At 34.4% G+C, this 20587-nt stretch overlaps 1 pseudogene; it reads left to right on the plus strand.

Annotated features, from left to right (window-relative positions):
- Positions 1–7944: 7944 nt before the first annotated feature.
- The window catches only part of LOC125272757, a 32506-nt pseudogene continuing 19863 nt past the window's right edge, over positions 7945–20587 (plus strand).

A 20587-nucleotide genomic window follows, 5' to 3' on the forward strand; every position in this document is an offset into this window, starting at 1 on the left:
CTAGAGGGCACTCCTTCCCGGACTCTCTGTTTCACCCATTTCATGGACTACATTTCCCATACACACTCCCCGGACTAATCACTATTCATCATTGCACCCAGCTGTTGTTTATTTTGTCATTAGTGTCTGTGTATTTAGTCTGAGTTGTTTCTGTCTGTTCTTGTGGTTCATTGTTGAATGTCACCCTCGAGTCTGATCCCTGGTTTTCATGTTCTCCCGTTTTGGTTTGTAGTTTCTTGTTTCTTGTTTTATGTTTGGACTGTTGTTTTGGATTCTGACCCCTGCCTGTACTTAGTGATGGGCAGATCGAGGCTTCATGAAACACTGAAGCAGCTGAATCAAATGTGCCGTAATGATTCGAGGCTTCGAAACAATCTGACACCCGTCTCCACGGTGACCCCTAGTGGTCAGAGCAGTGCAAATGCAACAAAACTCAGGCCAAACATGCATTAAAAATACCCTTTAACAAATGTATTGCAAAAGTTTTATTGAAAGTAAAATCAATTAAATGGAATTAACTAATCATCTAATAAGATTAAATATAGAGTGTCTGTATAATTTGTGTACTTTTATCAATTTTAAAGGCTTGTTTCTCTGTTCCATGGCTCAAGCTAAACAGGCCAATAAGAGATTAATAACTACCATTATTCATTTCAATTATTCGAATGTATAATTAAAACATCTAAAACTGTATAAAACTGATCGGAAATCAGGTAAAACCATAGGGTAAAGCCCTAGACACTTGTTCAATAGTTCTCAGTGAATCTGCATGATTCATGGGCTCACTTTATCATCGCCCTCTATCGGTGAACCATTGAAATTTCGAACTGTTTCGAAACAGTGATGACGTAATGAAGCCTCGTTTACTAAAATCACGTGACTTTGGCAGTTTGATACACGCTCCGAATCACTGATTCGAAACAAAAAGATTCATGAAGCTTCGGAGCTTCATGAAGCAGTGTTTCGAAATCGGCCATCACTACCTGTACTCTGGATTACGCCTTATGGATTTGCCCTCAATAAACACCATTGCTGCATTTGGATCTATCTCGTCTTCATGAGTTACGTGACAATTGCACCCTATGCAGGCCTCACAGAGCCATCGGATTTCAACAAAAATATCTTAATTTGCGTTCCGAAGATTAACGAAGGTCTTACGGGTGTGGAACGGCATGAGGGTGAGTAATTAATGACAGAATTTTAATTTTTGAGTGAACTAACCCTTTAAGAGAAGATTTAAAAATTGATATAGTTGGCGCAGTTCTTATGTAGGCCGGAAGACTATTCCATAATTTAGGTCCAACAACAGCAAAAGCATATACATGTACATAATTAGAAAGTGCACTTAGGGCATGTCTGAATCCACTTTTGCTAGTTTAATGATGGAAAAAATGGTCTGTGTGCCCGGCGCATGCTCTAAAAGGGTTGTCCCTATTCTCTTAACGAGTAATGGGTATGTTTTGGGGCGTAACATTTAATAAACCAATCAGAGTCTCATCTTCCAGGTTTGATTGGTCAATGGCGCAGTCTATTTCAGTTGCCTCAAAATAGCAATGCGCCAACAATGCGCCTGATCACACCTCGTTTTCAGACCAGCATGCCCATGGGCGCACAAATGGGCACAAATGCATTTGCTGTTTAAACAACATGGCGCAGGATGTGAAAATGATAACTGCGTCAGGCTGAAACTAGCAAAAAACATGCGTTGCGCCTAGCGCCGCGTTGCACCAGGTGTATGATAGGGCCCTAAATGTTACTAATTCATCCAAGGTCAAAAAACACTTGAATTTTCAAGTGTTTAAAATTATTTGTTTTCAAGATTCAGTTTTCTGGAGCTTCTTTCTAACAGAGTTTTTCACATCAATTTATGTCCTTTTGAATTACATGCTTGACGACAACACAAACCAAACTCTTCCAGGATTCAGCTATAACTACAGTATTTGAGGGCAGGGCAAAGTAGACGTTGTTTGCGAGCAAATTAATTTCATTTTTACGTAGGTATGTAACAGGAGGTGAGATTGGAATTGCTGACAACTCATTTAATCAGTTCAAAATTGATTCTTTTGTGAGATTGTCGTGCACTTTGATCTTTAAAACTTTGCAGAGCTTTTACAAGCAGCTATATTACACACTGCATAAAAGGAAATATTTGAAAAAGCATAATAGGGGCCCTATAACTATTATTTAATTTTCATTAAAATATTTATGTAACTATGATATATCTCAGCAGTCAATGCAATGCGTGTCAACAGTGAAGAAATAATTAGTAAGCAGCCAGCTACGAACTAGTCTAAATATCATTAGAAAGTTCACTAGCTATCGTTCAGAAAACCTGTGTGTGTGTGTGTGTGTGTGTGTGTGTGTGTGTGTGTGTGTGTGTGTGTGTGTGTGTGTGTGTAATTTCTTATTTCATACCTGGCAGAGGAAGGAAAGCAGTAGGTGAAATATAGGCCTGGTTTCACAGACAGGGCTTAGATTAGATCAGGCCTTAGTTCAGTTAGGGCATTTAAGTAGGTTTTATTAATATGCTTTAGAAAAAAAAAAACATTACTTGTTTACATTATCTTGAGACAAAACAGTGGCACTAACATATTTTAAGATATGTCAGTGCAAGTTGCTTTCAGTTAAAACAGCTCAAACATGCATTTTAGTCTGGGACTAGGCTAAAGCCTTGTCTGTGAAGCCGGGGGATAAAGAAACATTTCTAAGCAGTTGTAAAAATGTTCTTTGCATTAAGAATAGGTGGAGATAAATTTCAGCCTAATAGTAAAAATTCTCTGAATGGCCAATTTTACATAAATTGTGTGATTATTTTCAAGATACAAAATACTGTATTTGTATTTTGATACATTTTATCCACACAGTATTTTTTATTTTATTGTAAATACATTTTTTTTATGTTTTTGTACTCATCTAAATGGCATGTGTTGAGATGAAAATTTTGTATTGATGGGTCTAATGTTTCACTCCTGTAATATCATCCCAGTCCAAATTCCTGAAGATAAATGATAGCCAGGAATTCAGAATCTGTTATCGTTCAGTTATAATAAGATCTTACTGTAATGGTCATGACTGTGTTGTCGGCCATTTTGCTCTTCGGAGCAGAGGGCATTTAAAAGAGAATACAAACATTTTATGACTGTGACTATACTGGATGTGCTGTAACTTTCAATCAGGCCATTCATTCTAATGATCTTCTAAAGTTACACTTTATTTTAAGGTAATGTTATATTACTAACTCAAGTAAGTACTAAGTATTAACTACATGTACTTACTATATAGTTACAGTTAGAGATGGGTTTGGTTTAAAGTTAGTTACTTGTAATTATGCATTACTGTATTTTTATAGGAAGTACATGAAACGTGTAACTACGTCACCTTAAAATAAAGTATTGTTACCCTTTAAAAAATACTAAGATTTTAAACAGAAAAGAACTGAAAAAAAAAAAAAAAAAAAAAAAATATGTTGCTGTAATATATTTTTTCGTTGGCTCTTCTGAAACAGTTTCTCATAGTGAAGTCCAGCATATGGGATTCTTTCAATACTAAAAATAAAGCATCTCAGGATGCTGGATGAAAGAATAAACCGAGTTTGTAAAGAGTATTTAATTTGAGTGTGTACATAATTCTACACAATGTTCTAAATAATTCATATACCTCCACTTTTTATTATCCTGTAGCATGTGACAAAACCTTTTAGTACTTTGTATTTTAGACAAGCTGCCAGATTTTAGTCATGCCCTGTTTCCTTGTTTGTTGTGTCAGCAGCTTTCCTATCAATCCATGTGCTGTTTTGAAAAATACTTCCATGTTACGGTAACTTGTAAAAGAGAATTTCACTATAATTATATTGTTTTAGTGGACACATGTCCAGAAAGGTGGTTGACATTTACTTTTTACACAGAACACATTCTTAAAATGTCAATGGAAAAAGATGTTTAATATAGTTGAAGTAAGCTAACATATTATGATAAGCTATATATCATGCAAATATATTTTACTGTAGTTTATTTATTACACTGTGTGCATTTGTTTCACTCAGTGTCATGAAACATTATACTTCATTCACACAATGGTTTTTGTGTTTGAGTTTACATGTATGTCCTGCAATATTACAATTTCATTTTCATTACATTTGCATCTGCCCCAAGTAAACATTTAAAACATCCATCTGGATCAGTTTAATTGTAAAAAATATAGTAAATTACCTAAATGAGCTACGGTAAAGAGTTAATTTTGAAGATTTGAGTAATAGTGATATTTAGGTAACACTTTACAATAAGCTTTCATTTGTTAACATTAGTATATTAGATTACCATAATGTACAAAACCAAAATCAATATTATTTAATGGACCTGAGCTAACATGAACAATGAACAGTTGTATTTTTATTAACTAATGTTAAGAAAAATGAATACATACTGTCACTAATGTATTGTTAGTTAATGTTAGTTCAGGCATCGACTAACATAAACTGAACCTTATAATATTGAGCGCATTATCAGTTGTTAGCCAAATGCTAATGGAAAAGTTGTGTCTTTAGCTGTTCTTTTGTAGTCAGGAAGATAATTGCACCATCATACACTGAATATGAGAGTTAGGAAGAGTAATTTTGTCCCTTTTTGTTGTTCACTCACTGGCCACATACTTCTGGAATTTCTAAATTAATAGTGTGTAGATCCACCAACAGTTCCATATTCAAGCCACAATCAAAGTCCCTTTTAAGGAAATTCAATTCAGTAGGCGGCCATATTTCAGGAATACAAGACCGACTCTTTAAATGGGGAAATAACAAAATGTCAAAAACATCTGACATGAATCTTAAAAGGGTTAGTTCACCCCAAAATGAAAATGTGCTGTTTACATGTTTGCATTTACTCAACCACGGTCCTCTGTGATTCATATAATGAAAGTCAATAGGTGCAGTTACTTTGAAATAAAAAATAAAGTGCAGACAAAACAAGCAAAACTATCAGTATGTGCAAGAAACTGAATATTATTTATAGCATTATTGCCTGTAATCCACAGCCTCGGCAAACAATCCTGAGCGAGTTCACGATGAGCTTCCTCTCACATAAAGACTTTGTTCTTGCAATTACAAGTCTATATCTTACAATTCTGTGAAGAAAAATCTGAATTGCGAGATCATGTTACAGCAGCTAAACTTGTTATTCTGTCTTTTTTCCTCAGAATTGAGAGTTCATATCCTGCAATTTCTTTTTTCTCAGAATTGTGATATAAACTTGCAATTGTGAGAAAAAGTCAGAATTGTGCAATAAAATGTTACAGGTTTAAATGTTACCTATGTAAAATGCTATAGGTTTAAATATTATTTCATACTGTAACTGTAGGGCTAATACATTAATTCCCCTATGTAAATATTATGTAGACCTGTTGTTTACATCAAATTCATGGTTTAATAGTAGACTTACCATTGCAGGTTTCATCAGTCCAGTCTGTCTGTTTAATGGCTTGCAATCACATATGCGTTTAGCTTCAAAGGGGTGTCCTCGACCACGCTATTCTATAAAAATGAAGAACATCTTTTGCATACTGATTCTGACATCCAAAGGCACAACAAGACATTTTTTTCTCTTAATCCATGGATTGTATCTGGTTTCCTCTACTTGTTACTACTTGTTACCCTTCTTTTTTTTTTCTTTTTTCTTTTTTTTTAAATATAGCATATCAACATGATGATAGTTGTTTATATTTTTAGCTTCATTGCAAGGCAAGTTTATTTTTATACCAAATTTCATACACAATGGTAATTAAGTGCTTTCTTAATTGATGTTCTCTTTTATTTTGGACGGCAAGGGCAGTGACTGTAACATCGAGTGTATTTTGCAGCATTAAACACATTTTTATACCGATTTCATCAGGCTCAGAAAATTCTTCAAAAAGAACACAAAGAATGGCCTTCTCAGCTGCCATAGTTGCAACTCTTGCTTCATCAGAACAGGGTGTTGCACCACCATTTTCTTTTAAAAAATGCTTTGCAACGTTTTGTCAGGGCCGGGAAAATGGTCAATTGGCGATTGGCTATTTTATTTAGTACGTGAGAATATAGAGCCGCCATATTGTTGTTCCAATACAATACAATAAAAATCTTTATTAACTGACTTTCTTGTAGTAATCAACCCAAACTTTGTACTGTAAAAATGATATGATCAATAAGTCATGACAGCATATGTTTTTCCATTAATTTAACTCATTTTACCAATTTCAAGTTAATTTTTTTAAGTTATACAAGATTCAACTAGGCAAGATTTTTTTTAAAAAAAGACTTGTAGAGCCAGTTTGAATATAGTAAAATTAGGGAGTGATTTTTCATTACAGTGTCATTTACAACAAAACAATAGAAAATATCATTCTTTAATCTCTGAACATTTTGCCCTGTATTACATAATGAAATTGGAGCTCAGTGCCAATTAATTTTCTGCTTTTTTTTTTTTTTTTTTTTTTTTTTTTTGTGAACTGGAATGTGCAAAGAATTGTGGGTAATTAGAGGACATGAAGGCTACACTTGTTGCATCCTTCAAATATTGCTGAATGAAAGACGTAAAAACGAAGTCTGCGTTCCAAGGATCCTTCAAATTGAGATGCCCTCAATGGCACTTGATGACAGCACTTGATGATAAATGATTTGGTCACACGTTATATTACGTGGAGTAACTACTATGTATAAACCATTTGATACAATATAATTATTAAAAATGTACATGTCGGTGTTTTGTAATTACATTTAATACTTGTATTTAATCAACCCAAACCCTTAACCCAAAAACTAACCCCTAATCCTAGTCCTAACTTCCTAAACCCAACCATACCACAAACTCATTAGCAATAAATGTGGGAATTTTAACATGTAGTTAAACAGTAAATTCAGTAAATGTCTTTGTGGGTATTTAATGTTAGTACATAGTAGTAAAGCCATCTAAAATACAGTGTGACAGAAACATTTCTGATGTAGCCATGCACACTACTAGACCGTCTCATTCTTGTGTTCAATGCTGAGGAGGACTCTAGAACCCTCAGAAGCACTGGTTTAGGATGGTCACAACCGTACTAGGATGCAGTCTTCCAATTGAGAAGCAACCACAGCCTTTGCTGAAGCTTGGCAGCTGGTAAAGAGATTCAAAGAGAGGTGTAATGTGTAATGCGGATTCATTGAAGACTTGCAGAATGGCTAAAAAACTAGTACTGATAAGAACCTAGACAAACATCCAAGATTCCTGGCTGACCTTGAGTCATGAAGGGTGATGTTGTGATGAATTCACTCACAAAAAAAAAAAAAAAAAAAAAAAAAAAAAAAAAAAAAATCAGCCTGTTTTTAGGATTTATGAATTTCAATTGTATAGTAAAATTCCATCAAAATTAATTGAATAATCCTCAGCCTACATATTATTCATATTATGGATTAAGAATTTTAAATTAGTTCATATCCTCATTTAGTTCATATCCAAAAAATAGAGCTTGATAAAACATTTTGTATAAAAAAGGGAAATGGAAAAAAAGTAAAAATGTAGTAGGCTGGAATGTCTAGAATTTAATAGCAAAATGACTGTTTTGGAATTTAGCTTCTTTATTGAATAATTGATTATTTAATCAATGTCATTTCTTCTCCATGCAGGGACAAACAGTTCTCCCTAATGTTGGGAGTGTTGTAGTAATTAATCGAACAGAGATTGAATTAACTTTCCGTTGGGATATAGTTGATGGCAACAGAAATTACAGTTATATACTGACGAGAGATGGTGTCCAGGGCAATCCGATCACTGTAACAGAAGATGATGATGTAGTAACTCATAAAGTCCCATCTCTGTCTCCTGGAACTCAATACTCCTTTATACTCTACACTGTGTTTGAGGACAATCAGAGCAGTGGATTTCATTTCTCTAGTGTAACTGGTAAGTGAGTTATTGAGGTTTTGCAATATATAAAATGCTTTCTCTGTAGATCAACTCTGTAGAATTGTGGTAATATAAAATTCAAATTCCCCTTTAAGCTAAAGTTTAATTTAATAAATGATAAATGCAACATTTTAGGTTTTACTGGATTCTGTTAAATCCAAAAAAGTTAATCGTGTTAACTATTAACATGATCCACTAATGTTTTACAAATACAAAGTGGTTCCATTATCTACTGTGAAAGATGTGCTTGTTTAGACTTTCTTTAAAATATATGTAGATTACACACACACACACACACACACACACACATATTGTGTTTCTGTGAATTGTGGGGACTTTCCATAGGCGTAATGCATTTTATACTGTACAAACTGTATTTTCTATCCCCCTACACTACCTCTAACCCTAAACCTAACCATCACAGGAAACTGTGCACACTTTTACTTTCTCACAAAAACATCATTTAGTATATTTATAAATCCATTTACATTGTGGGGACCGCTGGCTGGTCCCCACAATGTAGGTGAACTCAGGTTTATATTTTATACCAAATCTCCCCACAATGTAATATAAACAAGTACGCACACACACACACACACACACACACACACACACACTCTCTCTCTCTCTCTCTCTCCTATCGCCCGCTACCCTACGTCAACTTTGACACCAAACAACTTGTAGATGTGATTTCCAACTACTTACTACAGGTATTGGAAAAATGTAAAATTTCTGTCTCTTTCCTCTTCAGTTCCATCTAATGTTGGGAGTGTTTATGTCATCGACCGCAAAGAGACTGAGATGACATTAGAATGGGAAAAAGTCAGCACTGTCAATGCTTACACTTATGAGCTGGAATACAATGATAAAAATGAGCTTGTACCTACAACATCTGGCACCTTTATGGTATATAAGGTCACAGGTCTTTCTTCAGGGACTGAAATTTTCTTTACACTCTACACTGTGTTTGAAGGAGTGAAGAGCAGTGGATTCAGCTTCTCCAATATAACCGGTGAGTCTCAGTACATCTGGTATGTCGCACTTTAAGAAAGAAAGAGGATTAAGAAAGAAAGAGGTGTGACAGACAAAACAACTGCCTCTGACATTTCTCTCAGATTCTGAATTAGGATGCAATTCTGTATACAATGTGTTACATTGCTGAATTTTTACTTGCCCTGTCAATAATTTAACTGTTCCCACCACAAAACAATGATTTTTTAGTTTTAGCAATATAGATTTATATTTGCTTGAAATATTTTTTTCAGTTAAGTTTTCTTAACAAAAATATTTTCTGTGAATTAAAAATAATTTGTTAATTTGCAACAAAACTATAATGTAATTGTTCTATAAATTCAATCGAAATCAACACATTCTTGGTGCTTCCAAGCAGACATGGGGACTTGTGACTTGGTGACTTGGACTCGAGTCCACTCGAGTCGCTATTTTTATGACTTGTGACTTGACTTGACAAAAAATAAAATACTTGAGACTTGACTCGGACTTGGAAGTTAAAGACTCGGGACTTGACTTGACTTGAGACACGATGACTTGAATGACTTGAGTGTTAATCACATCATGTTTTCAGTTTGAATATAAAATATATAAATTATTTTAAAAAATAAAGTTGATTGATTACTCAGCTGGAGCGGAGGCTGAGAACAGCGTTGTCATGACCAGGGACGGCGCCAGCCGATTTTGCCAGGGCTTCAGCCCCGAATGTAATGAGCATATGAAACTGGACAATAGCCTATGTAAACCCCCGAAATCATAAGTTGCTTTATTTCATTGCGCTTTGGCTTTGCATATACTGCATACAGGCATCCATACACCGGCAGCGCTTTCTCTCTCTTCTCTCCAACAGCGCGTTCACGTACACCGCAGCTGAACACAGACACGCCTCCTGTCACTCACTCAGAGCAGCGGCAGGCCTCGAGACTCTCGTTCGGTCCGGTTGAAGGGTTTTTGTTATGATATGAAATGTTAATATCAAATTATTAGGTGCGTCCCAATTCGCGTACTTGTGCACTATTCTATGACGTTTTTAAGTATAAATAGTACGAGTAGTGCGTTCACACTGAAAATTCCAAAAAGAAAAAGTACACTTTAAATACCCGGATGATGCACTAAATTAACGGAAAAAAGGAAGTGTGGAATGTTGGACACTTTGTGCACTCAACTGTCGCAGCTTTAATTACGTAGTGGAGGGGGAGGGAGGATCGGACTCCGTTGTTAAATGACAAAATAACCTTATATAATTCACGCACTACATGGATGAGTACATAGTGTATAAGTGCATAGTGTATAGTGCGTCATTTGGGACGCAACTAATATAACACGCAGTGACGCAGCGACATCTCTGCATCGGGACCCCTCTCTCGTTACGCTGTTTATGCTTTTGCCGCCGCATTCAAACTGGCGCAGCGCTTACTTACATTAAAATGCCTAATTCAATTTATTGAACATGAAGAGGACATGACGTTATACGTCTGGCAGGCAAAAGCGAAAAAGAAAGCATGAAGAAGCATGAAGATTAAACAAAGAGTGCCGTTTTTCTCCAAATATCATGATTACAAAAGTGATATTGATTTTATTCAGCGTACAGTTTAATGAACAAGAACGTAATATCAAGTGACTTACATTTTAGACACCTGTTTCGCTGTATTTCACCAACGAAAATAGTTCCAAAGTCCACAGAATTGTTTTGCGTCTCTGAGCAACACTTCCTGAGTGAATCAGCCGCTTGAATGAATCGGTTGAATCTCAATGATTCGCTCATTAACAGTGATTCACTGCCACCTACTGGCGGGTTTAATTTCACATTTGAAGTGTCTTAATTTTTTTTTATAATTTCAAATAACAGTAGGCTATTTAACGTTTTATATTTTCAACATTAAAACATTTTTATGCATCTGTAACTGCTCTTGACCGATTAACTTTAATAAATCTTAATCTATTCTATAATTCTATAGTTATACATTAGATTACAATTTCTGTACCTGAAAATCTCCTGTTTAAACCTACATGAAAAACTTGAAAAGCACCATTTATTTAATTTATATGTTTGTTCAGTTGTATTTATTTGTGCTATTACTCGTAATTTGATTATTTGTTACTCTTTGATTACTTACTGTTTATTTGTCTAACAATATTTATAATATAAGTTAATCTTGTAGCTTTTGGTGTCATAACCCTATTTATTTAGGTTAAATGTAACAAAGACAACGGAAACAATAAATATACTTATTTTATAGGCCCATTTTCTTGTCTTTTACTTTTATAAATTTTTTTGTTGTGGGGCAAGTAAAAATTTGAACCACTGGCCCGACCGAGCCAGTAGAAAAAATCCTTAGCGTTGAGCTAAGGATTGAGCCCTGCCTAGTGTATCCAGCTCGCATTAATATAAATAAATATCAATACATTTATTTAGTTGACATTATTTATTTAGTAAGATTTGTTGACGAATTTTGTAAATTAAAAACAATTTGTTCTGTTATGTGTTTTGACTGTGTTATATGTTGTATAATTACGTCACTAGGTAACAAAGATATTTTAACTATAAAATCTTTTAGAAAGGCCTCATTTATAATTTTGCCTGGGGCCCCCACTTAGTGTCGGTGCGCCTCTGCAGCTGATATTACAACTTTAGCACATGTCAGCTAAACATTCATTCAGTTTTTCCTAGTGACCCTGTGCCGCCACCACCGTTTCATCATAAACCGAAAATTTAAAACATAGGCCTGCAAAGCTTAAATGGTCTCTAAGTTGTATTTTAACAATGAACTAAAATCGAAACCGTGATATGCCAAATACAGTGCCAAATAATGTACATTTTCTGAACAACAATACTACAACAAAAGCTCCTTTCATGTCAGTAAAGCTGTTGTGAGAGAGAGAGGAGAAATGTAACAAAGTTTAATGTTGTATGTAAACTGTTTTTGAGAGAGAGAGAGGGAGGTGTTCAGGGAGGAGTCTGTTGGATGTTAAGCTGTTATTTGTTTTATGGACTCAATGTTGAAAATTTAAAAATTTCAAACACTGTTGGCAGAAGTGAAAAATAAATAATTTTATAAAGTTACAATTTTGTTTGATTCCATGATGTATTTTACTGAACATGAGTATTTACAATGCAAATCCAAATTGTTTTAATTTACTGACAGTTACTTATATCTTGTCTTTTCACTTTATTAAGATCAGATTCTGCAGGTAAAATTACAATAATAAGGTGACTTGACTTGGACTTGACTTGACCTACTACAGGACTTGACTTGACTTGACTTGACATAGCTTGTGACTTGACTTGACTTGACTTGACTTGCCCAAGAAAAAAATACTTGGGACTTACTTGAGACTTGAAGGTTAAGACTTGAGACTTACTTGAGACTTGCACATGTGTGACTTGGTCCCATCTCTGCTTCCAAGACTAGATCAATTTTGCAGTTTTGACAAAACATATGTTAGCAAATTAGATAACATTATCTTTGTGACAAATCAGCTGAATTTGCAACTTCATTGTAAAATGCATCACAGAAAACAGTTTAATTTTGCAAAGTATAAAAATCGATGCACATGCATGTTTTAGTGGCAGTGCAGCACTGTGGCAACTGGCCCAAAAACTGGCCCTATAAATGTCAGCAATAATTCAAAATATGCTGGTTGTTATCGTTGAGTTAACAGGCCCATTAATAAGAAAACATCTATAAAATTTAACTGCAAAAACGTATACATCATTAACTGAAATACCAACCTACTAAAGAACTGAAATCGTTTTACCTTCAGAAGTCATAACCACCATAATAATGCTATAACAATGCAGATAGTAAAATGGAAAGCCATATGATGAATCAAAGGTTATTACAAGTAGCCTTTCCACAAGCCAAAGCAAATACCAACAGATGTTCACACACACACACACACACACACACACACACACACACACACACACACACACACACACACACGTACGTACGTACGTACGTACGTATATGTGGTTTATAGACGTAATGGTTTTTATACTGTACAAACTGTACATTCTATCCCCCTACACTACCCCTACCCATCACAGGAAACTGTCTGCATTTTTTGAATTTCAAAAAAACACTGTTTAGTATGTTTTTTAAGCCATTTGGTTTATGATGTACATAACTGATAACAACAATAAGAAGAAACACAATCAGGGAAGGGCGATATTGTACAGATGTTTTTTGTTGCAATTATAACGATACAATAATGATACAATACTGATTGTTTCTGGTTTTCTAATTTTTCACTGCACGCTTGTTTCTCATAGTCATGTGACATAGGCCAGCTAAATATGTCTGGGGTGTTTTGCCATAAATATTAGAAAAAGTACTGAAAACATTTGAAAGTGATGCAGAAACCGATGTTTTGTATTAAAATAATTTTAATATGTTTTTTTAAATTAATAGATACCAAATAAATAGCTTATCAATATATTGACACTGCGGTATCGATGTGCCTATCCCTAAACACAATTATTTGAATTAAATGCCTTTTTATTTCACACAGGGAATTCTGGAAAATGTCAGTGTAAATTCTAAGGTGATTTGTATTAAGAAAGAAAGAAAGAAAGAAAGAAAGAAAGAAAGAGTATGTGGTACATATACATGTATTGTTGAAAATATATTATATAGAATTTCATAAGACAGATTATATGGTCATTAATATATTTTACTTTCAGTAACTGTACTTTATGGTATCTCCTATTAAATCTATAAATATCATAGTAAGGAAACATACTTAATTGCATTGTTTTTTTTTTGTTGTTTTTTTTTTTTTTACTGTATTTATTTTATATACTTCCTTACCATATTCCATATTTTCTTTAGTGTAAAGTATCTTAAAATAAATGTAATGATTTTTTTCCCTTTTTGAATGCAAAATCAAAGAATTTATAGTTACATAAGGAATATATAGTATTGATTAAAAAGACTGTACTGTACAAGTACTGCTTATTTGTGAGCACTTTATTGTTCACTTGACTGACAGTGTAACTGACAAAAAAGTTCTTCTTTAGGCCCTGCATGTACTCATGTGAAAAAAGTACACTTCTATAATGTACTTAAAGTGCACTATTTTCATGCATTAATTTTGCACTTAATATACTAAAAATTCTTCTCTAGTACTTCTTAAGATAATCTTAAGAACATCTTAGTGTACTCAACTGTGCTATTTTGAGACAGCATGAAATATGAACTAAAATGTGCTTTTAATATACTATCTCTGTATTTAAAAAAATGTATTTAGCTTCTACTTATAGTACATTTGAACCCATAGTGTACAAGTGGTAACTAAATATATTTTTTAAATACAGAGATAGTATATTAAAAGCACATTTTAGTTCATATTTCATGCTGTCTCAAAATAGCACAGTTGAGTACACTTAGATGTTCTTAAGATTATCTTAAGAAGTACTAAAGAAGAATGTTTAGTATATTAAGTACAAAATTAGTGTAGAGCGCATTGAAATGTACTTTTTTTCACCTGGGTAGTCACATTTACCTTACAAATCTAATATTATACACATTTCCTACTTATTTAAACTTCAAATGAAATGAATGAATAAATGCTTGTAATATATCCCAAACAAAACAAAAGGAACTTAAATGATTCTGTTTATGTTTACTCAAACTCTCCTGCCATATAGCTTTAAAATTAATTGAGAGGATTCACCACCCTAGGTCACATGACCATAAATTCACCATCCTTGATGTGACTGTTGCATGTACCCTTCACTAAAGAATTTGTGGAAATGCCCTTTGTAGAAGGATTCACTTTGGAACACCCTTACTAATGGCGTCCCCATCCTGAAGTGCCCTTCAAGAGTTCAAAAATGCCATTTAGAATTCACCCAAATGCTAGAGCTTTTTTCAGCACTAACCTCATACAGGTGCCCTACGAGAGTAACCAGGTTTAGTAACTATCAACATGATCCACTAATGTTTCACAAACACATGGTTCTATTGTTGACTGTAATATCTGATATAAAAAATGAGCTTGTTCAGTATTTCTTTAAAATAAAATATAATGCTAATTTCTTGGTATTTTTATGTAATGCAAAGACATTTAGACATTTGTAGATGTGGTTTCTAACTACTTTTAACTACTATTAACTGGTCAGTCAGGAATTGAATGGTAGATGAATTGATGGACAGGTGGATAGTAACAGGTGTTAAAGACAATATAAAAATTCTTTCTCTTTCCTCTTCAGTTCCATCTAATGTTGGGAGTGTTTTGGTCATTGATCGGAATGAGATTGAGATGACATTGCAATGGGAAAGAGTCAACAACAGGAACGATTACACTTATGAGCTGGTATACGGGGATAAAATAGAGACTATAGCTACACAACCTGATTCTTTAGTGGAATATAAGGTTGAGTCTTTGTCTTCAGGGACTGAATACTCCTTTACACTCTCCACTGTGTTTAAAGATTTCAAGAGCAGTGGATACAAATTTGCCAGAGTAACCGGTAAGTCTCAGTACATAATTTCAGTCAACATACACTGGCGTGCGCTTTGTTGGTTTAGAGTGGTTGAGAATGTCACATCTGCTGCTTTGATGAAATCTTGCCCTCTTCTGTCAGAGGTTCCCAATTGTCATGCAGTAATAATTTCAAAGGTAACACTTTAGTTTAGGGTCCAATTCTCACTATTATCTTTGCTTATTAGAACACATAATACTAGGATATTGGCTGTATATTAGTACTTATAAAGCACATATTAATGCCTCATTCTGCATGACCATATTCTACATCCCTTAACAACTACCTTACCATCTATTATGGTAATAAGCAGTAAACATAAATGTATTGAGGCAAAATTCTTATTTAACAGTTAGTTAATAGTGAGAACTGGACCCTAATCTAAGGTGTGACCAATTCAAAATATGCTGGTTATTGCCGTATGAGTTAAGAGGTCCATTAATGCGTTAATCCCTCTGATTATTTATAAATAATGGGCTTGTTGTATAACATACATATCTTTTCAGGATTATGCTTTTGTCTGTTTAGTTTCGTTTAGTTTGTGTTTTGGTTTAATTTTCCCTGCTCCTGTTTTGCCTGTGTTCCTTGGTCATTCGTTTCTTATTAATCCCGCACCTGTTTCTGTTCTGATTAATTAACACTTCCTGTGTATTTAAGCCATTAGGGTATGTTTACACGACACCATTTCAATTTCAAACTAAACTTTTTATGCATTTTTGCCATTTACATGGCAATGGCATTTTGGTGGCCTGAAAATGCAAAATTTTGAAAATGTGTTTTAAAGAGCAAGTTTTTGAGAACAATACTCTTATCGTCTCAGTGTAAACTACAAAAATGCAAATCTGTGAAAACGGTGACACCACGCACACGCATATTATGCGTTTAGTCTATAGGCATGCGTGTTTGGTGCAAGTATTCTGTAAATGAATGTGTTTGTGCGTAAGAACATAGTATTTCTTTACAAACTGACCTTGCCAGTTACTGGCCTGTAAGGCATAATACAGCATTTGTCGTCCTTTTCGTGGATCCGTGTGAACGAATATCATTTTGATAACGTTGTCATCTGTACAAAGAAGAAACTTTTCCATTTTTAGTACACCATTGTTGTGTAAACATACACAGTTTCCTCAGTTCTTTGTTTGGTCTTGGTTGTGTTATTGCACTTTTTATTAAAAGATTCTTGATTCTATTTAGATTTGTGCGTTTAACTTACCTGACATATTTCACAATATCTGCTTTTGTTTCAGTGCCATCTAATGTTGAAAAGGTGGAATTGGCTGAGCAAAATGACACTGACGTGATCTTAAAATGGGACAAAAAAACATACAACTATACTCTTAAATGCAGCAAAAATTCATGTGAAAACATTATTATCACTGCAGAAGGGAATACGATTATGTGTCATATATCAGGTTTGATTCCTGCAACAAACTACATCTTCACTGTGTACATAGAGTTTTTTGATATGAGAAGTACTGGATTCAACTACAGTCACACCACAAGTCAGTAGCCCTCATTTCTGAATCCATATTCTCCTATTCTTTGGATCATACTAATAATGGACCACATAGCAGGGTGAGAATGAAAGAATCAGCTTGCTTTCAGTGAATGAGTTGGCATTTGAATTAGCTATGACACATGATTTTAAATTTAAATAACAGATAGATAAATTTAATGAATTGCAGTTCAAAGACATTCAACACATTTAATTAGTCCAAGACAAAATTTCCAAATAATTACATACATATTGATTTTACAACAGTTTTGTGAATTTCTTTCAATTTCATTCAGTTTTAATGATTAAATATTGCAATCCTTCATCCAGTTCAAATTCAGATTCTCAACTCAGTTCTGAATGGTGCACAACCCTGTCACATACTAAATTATCAGTGATGAATTTGAGAGGAATTTACTGTATGTTCTAGAGTATTTATAATAATTATCAATTCTTGTGGAAAATGTATCTCTTTACAGCTCTATCTGATGTAACTGAAGTCAGAGTCGATCGATCACTGACACAGTTGACGATCAAATGGAATAAGTTAAACAAAAACAACATCTACGACTACACCTTGAGTGATAGTCATGGAACTGAGAACAATTTCACTGGATCTGTTATGGGTGATGAGATTATACATATTTACTCACAGCTTACACCAGGGACGATACACAGTTTTACTCTCTTCACTGTGGTGAATGGTGTCAGAAGTAATGGGTACAGCTTCAAGAGCATCACAAGTAAGTTTTGATAGCATTACTCTGATTGAGCCACTTATTTGAAAAGCAAATATATGAGTTATAAATGAGTGAAGCTTGCCAGTCATGGAAAGAAATGACTTGTGTGGTTTTGAATGCTTGATCTCTTCATATAATACTTTGGTAACACTTTACAATAAGGTTTAATAATACATTTATTGTTCATTTAAACTTTTACTAATACAATATTAAAGGGATAGTTCATCCAAAAATGAAAATTCTGTCATTAATTACTCACCTTCATGTCGTTCCAAACCCATAAGACTTTCAGTTATCTTTGGAACACAAATTAAGATCTTTTTGATGAAATCTGAGCATTGTGTGCCTCCAAAGAGAGCTATGCAGCTAGCACTTTGATGCTTCAAATTATATATATATATATATATATATATATATATATATATATATATATATATATTCATTCATTCATTCACTTTATTTATAGAGCACTTTACAATCAAGAAACACTTCATTAAAACACACAACTTGAAACAACAAACATCCTACTAAACAACAAAGACTAGCCCACCCTCTCAAAGGCTAAAGACAAGAAGTAGTTTTTGACTTCAACTTTAAAAGCATTTAAAGATGAGACCTCTCTAAGTTCCTGAGGAATACTATTCCAGAGCCTCGGCCCCGCAACAACAAAGGCCTGATCCCCCTTTAACTTTAAATGATTACGAGGGACAGTAAGCAATAACTTATTATTGGATCTTAGAGACCTGTGCTTGACAAACAGCAATGAGCTCAGACACGTAAGCAGGGGCCATCCCATGCACTGCTTTAAATTTTATATTTTAAGTTTTATATTTTATCCTGTAGTTCACTGGTAGCAACTTTAAAGAAGCTAAAATAGGAGAGATATAGAGATAGCACCCACTAGCAGCTGCTGCATTCTGAACTAATTGCAAACGTGAAATAGTGGTCTGGCAGGACTCCACATACAACACATTGCAATAGTCCAGACGAGACAAAACAAAGGCATTAATAACCTTCTATAAGTCTTTTCTTAATGGAATAGGGTTTAGTCGAGCAATAGACCTAATCTGGAAAAAAACTCTTTACCACAGCATTAATCTGCTTGTCAAATTTCAGCTCTGGGTCAAACACCACACCTAAGTTCCTTATTTGGTCCTGGCAATAATCCGACCATGAACCTTGTTAGGATGTACCAGCGGCCAGAGGTGTAAAAAAAAAATAGCAGGGGACAAAAATGCACAGTTCAGAGTGGTTTTAAACCAAAAAGTGCAAACAAGTAGTTCTCCCAGTTGTGCACAGTAGCAATAGTCAAAAACAAAACAACAAAGAAAAAAAAACAAAAGGAGATAAATCAAACTTATTTATAATATATCAATAAATGTAAGTTTGGCTATGCCAATGTCCAGGCCCACAAAACATGTGTAATTCAACCTCTCTATCCTCCATTCTAGTGATGTGACGTTTGACACCGAGGCTTCGAAGCTTGTATCAAAAATATGAAACATCTCACACTGAAGCACTGTATCGGAGCTTGATTCGTTTTGCTATAACCACGTGATCAGTGATGTCCGAAGCTTCGTTTTCGCACACAACCACGTGACTGCTTCGTATTCTGATTCACATAACGTGAACCCTTGCGCAGATGTGAAGTGTCATTTGCTTTTTAGCAAAAAACATGCCATAATAGGAGTAAATATTTACATGTATTCAGTTTGTATTTATTCCCAGTTCATACTTCATTCTATGACAATCATTTATTTTTATAATATATGCCAAAGCTTGCCTATTTGTCCCCCCAAATTTTATTCAGACTCATTTATTCAAATTGTGTAAGTGAAATGACACGTGAAAGACTTTTTTTAATGTATAATAATAATTTACATTGTTTTATACGCTTTTCATAGCACAAACTGATTTATTACATGAAACTCCAAAAATAGCTGCGTCGTCTGGGAAGCAAAGGCAGTTTTTTCCACCTTTTGACCACAAGATGTCGTTAGTGTGCACTGTGTTGAAAAGCTTCGAGTAATGAAACTTTTTACGATACACTTGAGAGGAAAGCCTCGGTGCTTCACAAAGCTTCCTTTCGCCATCACTACTCCATTTCCCTAAAATGGCTGCCTTTTAAAGCTTTGGCTCCTCCTATATTTGGAACATACCATTTTACGGGGAACACTTTTAAGTTACAAGCAGATGACAAAATAAAACCATAATTCCTTCAATATAGTTCGGCTCTACAACATACATCATTTGCATATATTACAGTTTAAACTGCTCAAATCAATAAAGACAAGACATATAAGAAAACACTTACATCCACGGTTCTCTCCCTCCCCTATGAGGTCAGAACCAGATGGAGAAATCTGCCATGAGCAAATGTTAGCTTAAAAATGGCTACTTCCCATGTGGACAGGTGCACCAGAAGGTATGTCTAGCTGTTTGAAATGCATTGAAGTTAACTTGATAACTAAAGGAAATGAAATAAACACCTATCGTGTAAAGTATTTTTGGTATTCTTTTCTGTGTAACATTATTGGAACAGGATGCATCACTGAACATTAAGCATTTAAACAAATAACAATATTTAACAGAAAAAAACAAAACTAACAACTTGGGATGATAAATGGGATGTCACAACACCCAAATTAGGGCACAAACATACAACTACATAAGGATGGTATAGTTTGCCGGCATTTAGTTTGTATGTATGTGTAATGGTGGAAAGAGTTTGTTGTACATATACCCATGCTCAGTCCCTTCAAAATAAAAGTCCTAGGTCACAGTCAGTCTGTGACAAACCTAAATACGTGGACATATCTAAACATCCTCTGGCAGGGCCAAAAAACATAATCGCAGTTTTACTCTGGTTCAACTGAAGTAGATGTTGAGTCATCCAGCTCAATGACATGCCGTACTTTTAAAAAATTGAGCCCAGGGG

This window comes from Megalobrama amblycephala, linkage group LG1 (assembly GCF_018812025.1).
Source record: "Megalobrama amblycephala isolate DHTTF-2021 linkage group LG1, ASM1881202v1, whole genome shotgun sequence".
Classification (NCBI taxonomy): Eukaryota; Metazoa; Chordata; class Actinopteri; order Cypriniformes; family Xenocyprididae; genus Megalobrama; species Megalobrama amblycephala.